Source organism: Eupeodes corollae, chromosome 1 (genome assembly GCF_945859685.1).
Source record: "Eupeodes corollae chromosome 1, idEupCoro1.1, whole genome shotgun sequence".
Classification (NCBI taxonomy): Eukaryota; Metazoa; Arthropoda; class Insecta; order Diptera; family Syrphidae; genus Eupeodes; species Eupeodes corollae.
This window is the reverse complement of record NC_079147.1, coordinates 150383162-150387531: the sequence shown is the minus strand read 5'-3', so window position 1 is coordinate 150387531 and position 4370 is coordinate 150383162.

Genomic DNA, 4370 nt, shown 5'->3' with positions numbered 1-4370 from the left:
AGGAACTCGTGGACTGTTCGAGAGTTTGTGGAGACAGACGCGAGAGATTTAAGAGCGGCTTGGCTGTCCGAGAAGATTCGTATATCCTTACAAGATATAACGTTTTTTTTGAGCCAGGATAGTGCTTCTTTAATCGCCATTACTTCTGATTGGAATACACCAAAGGAACCAAAGGATACGGGTGGCTATTATTTTTTTCTAAAATTTTTGATAAGCATGGTAGAAAGGAAATAGGACGGTATCCGTCAACTTTATCAATTTCTTTTTTACTTGCGACATATAGGAACTATATGGCAAGTTTTGCATTCGTGCAAAATTTCGAACTCGAGATTTTAATCAAACTTGATATTACGATGGTAGAGAAGTCGAAAAAAGTGGGTCCCGCGATTCCGTCCGGTCAGTTTTGTCTGTCTGTCCACGCTCCTACAGCCTAAACCATTGCTTCGATTGAGTCCAAACTTGGAAGTTAAGGTTTTGAGCAGATTCGCGTTAGGCGTTTTTTTCATTTTTTTTTTAAGATCAAAACTAACAGTGGCCACCATACAATTTTTTTGGTCAAAAAACGAAAATTTGAATTTTCTCAAAAACAAACCGATAGATTTTCTTTAAATTTTCTCTAAAATTTTATTTTTTAATTTGGCTGCTTTTAATAAGAAAAACAAATTTTTGTATTGCTCAGGAAAGGTACCGCTCATAGAACCGTTATTTTGTTTTTTAATTTTCTCAGCAACTTTTAAACCGATTTCAATAATTTTTTTTCTGAATAAGCTCTTATACTGCTTTAACAATATTTGATTATCAAAAGTGCAATTTTTTGTTATTTGGATTTTTAAAAAAATATTGAATTTCATTTTTTCAAAATTCGATATCTCAAAAACGGATCAACATTTTTTTACGAAATTCAAACATATAGCGTATATTAACAATCTCTAAACAACTGTGTACCAAAAATATTTTTAGAATAAAATTGAAAAATTTTATATATAAAAAAATAATTTAAAAAAAAACCGCTCTAACGATTTTCAAAAAAAAAATTTGAAAAATCAAATGTTTTTTTATTTATAAAATGGCGTTTAAATTTTTGAAGACAAACTTATTTTTCGGGCGAAATTTTGTATCTTAAAATAGTTTTTTTTTATATTTTAACTGTGCCCGAAAGAGCGCATTATTTAACAAAATTGTAATTACTTTCCTAGCTTTTATCTAAATTAGTGCATTTGGCACATATTTATGTATTTTTATAGCTAAAATTATTGTAAAGACAAACGATATGGCCGCCCATGTAGCGCAACTGTATCGGATATGATATATTTAATCAACAAGCTATTTTAAAGTGTCTATCAAGAAGTAATATCTTGGTAACTTTGTATAAAAGGTAAAAGATCCTAAACAGCTGACGTAAGCATGCAAAAGTTTGCTTCATCCCCTTATTAGATACAATATTAAGCCATTTTGTTTGTTATATAAAGTGCATTGATATAAATAAAACAAAAACAAATTTATCAACCTTCATATTTAAGCTCTTTATGTGAAAACATATCCAAGGAAAGACTCAAATAGAATGGAAAGGAAATTGTGTAGACTTTTTGGGTCGAAAATTAATTATCTCCCTTATTCTGCTGGCTGCTTATGGGAATGGAAATAATATTTTTCTCTCGCTCCCGCTCAATTTCTTCACTTTCGATACTAAGGCCACGCCAACGACTCGGCATCTGGTCCTAAAAGTTTCTGCTCATGAGACATGAGAGTACTATGGTTTTCATATACAAAGATCGTGCGGTTTTCTTTTTGACAAATTAAAAGGCATTTATATCTTTGAAGACAAACTTATTTTACAGGTATTTTAAATCTTATATAAGTACTTTTTTAAACAGACTCTTAGCATACACGAGCAAGTTCGTGCGACCCAGTCGTGCATTTTATTTGGTTTATGAATCGGCACAACACATGCTGTTTTAAAACTTTGGGGTATAATTCCTTTATCTAAAATGTTGTTATAAAGACCGATCAGTCTAACTTTGACTGCTTCTGGTAGGTTTTTGATTATTGGGTAGGAAATCTTATCTCTTGCAGGTGTTTTCCCGCTTACCCTTGACAAACAGCTTTCAAATTCTATTAAAGAAATATCTTTTTCGATATGTTTTGCGGATGAATTTGTTGGGTGATCTGGGGTTAAGGCTAAGGATTCTGATTTTGTTTGTTTAAAGATAGAAGACAAATTTGAGTCTTTGGAGCTATCCGACCAAGTGTTAGCAAAAATGTCACAAATCTCATTTATTGAACAAATAGTGCCCTTTGGAGTTGTGATGGAAACTATGTTTTTAGTGGTTGTGTTGCCTGTTATGGATCTTATATTTTGCCAAACTTTGCTCGTATGTGTATTTGTATTAATTTGGGCTGTGAAATTTTCTAAGCTATTCAATTTACAGATCTATAGATGCCTTCTAAAAATTGCATTGGCTTTTTTATATCCTATTAGATTAACTTGAGTAGGATTTTTCTTAAAAGCCCTCCAAGTTAAAACTTTTACTGCTCTTAGTCTAGCAAGTTCCGGATTCCACCACAACACGATTCGTTTGGATTTGAGAGGTGAGGATGGGGGTATAGAGTCATTAGCAGCGCTACGTATACTGCGTATAAGTAATACTGCGGCTTCTCTATTTACACAAGAATATTGCTGTTTTGATAACCTAAGATTGATTATATTTCTAAATTTTTCCCAGTTAGCATGATCAGTTTTATATTTTACAATATGTTTGTTACTGTTGCTAGTATATGATAATAAGGCTAATTTGAATGAACCACGATACTTTAGGTAAAATATCAGCCGAACAACAGGTAAGATCAATATGTATGAATGTTCCGTGGGTAGAAAAATGGGTTGGGGATCCATCGTTAAGAATTGCAAGGTCGGAATTAGTTATAAATTCCTCGAAAATCGATCCTCGTGTACCTATTAGTTTTGGGGGAGCCCCGAAGAACAGACCAAGAGTTAACGTCGCCAGTAAGAATATACGGCGGATTTACTTGATGAATAATATTTTCAAGATCGCTTTTACTAAACGCTTGATCGGGTGGAATGTACATAGATATTATGGTGAATCTAATATCCATACGGATTTCCAATGCTGTCGCGATAATGTTAGATCGAATTGGGATGTGTGTGTGAGGAATGTTATGTTTAATAAGCAAAGCAACACCGTGCTTTGCAGTGACATTACATGGAAGATTGCTGAAGTACCCGATGTATGGTTTGGGTGCTTTAGGTTTAGCTTGAGTTGGAAAGTGAGTTTCTTGTATGGATATTATGAATGGAATGTGGTCTCTGATCAAAAGATTAAGCTCGTTTGCGTTGTTAATGAAACCTTTCATGTTCCATTGCATTATAGTGAGATTATTGTTGGAGAGAGATTTAGTATTGTTGTTGTTATGGTGATTATGTTATGGAGGCGACAGCTCCAGCCACTAGTGGATTGGTCTGTATTCCCCAAAGCAAGTAAAGGCATCGACGTATTGTTTGCTGATAGTTGTTTAGAGTTATGCGGGTTCATATTTATCTGTTTTTGAATTAGAAGTTACATTTAAATTTTGATTTTTTTGTGATGAATCGGTATTTTGTGAAAAATTTCTTTCAGAAGTTGGATTTTGAATAGAAGATAAGGGTGTTGTTGTTGCTGTTGTCGTTGATGAAGTGTGATATTGTAGTGTAGTGTCAGTTGGTGTGGTGAATTTGGAGAGAGGTAAATGGGATGCTAAATTTGTTTTGATTTGATTTGTCTGGGAAGAAGAGTTGAAGAGCATGGGCTCATCTGATTTAACTAAAAGAGAAGAAGAATGGGAAGAGAAAGAATTTGAAATGATGTTGGGTTGCTGTTGTTTGTTTGTCTGATCTGCAGAGTTAACTATTGAGGGTAACGAATTAATTGGTTTGTTGCGGGAGGGTATTTGGGGAGGGGTCTCGGTAGCTTGTTTAGCTCTTTCGGAGTAAGATTTTGTTAAAGAAAAGGCTTGAGTTGATGTTTGTTGGCTGTAAAGACGTTTTGCCTCAGCCATGGAGCACTTATTTTTTATTTTGATTTTAAGAGTTTCCTTACTTTGCACATATTTTGGACATGATTTTGAGTTGGATGGGTGTTTGTCAAGGCAGTTTGCGCACATGATGCGTGTACATTTCAAGGGATTGTGAGGGGGGAGATTGCAGTTTTAACAGATTGTGCTTTTAGAACATCGCTTAGTGGTGTGACCAAGAAGCTGACAATTGCGGCACCTCATTGGAGAGGGGAAATATTCTTTGACTTTTGTTTTGTACCAGCCAATTTCTACTGTTTGTGGAGTTTGATATAAATCAAAAGTGAATAGGACTAAGCCTG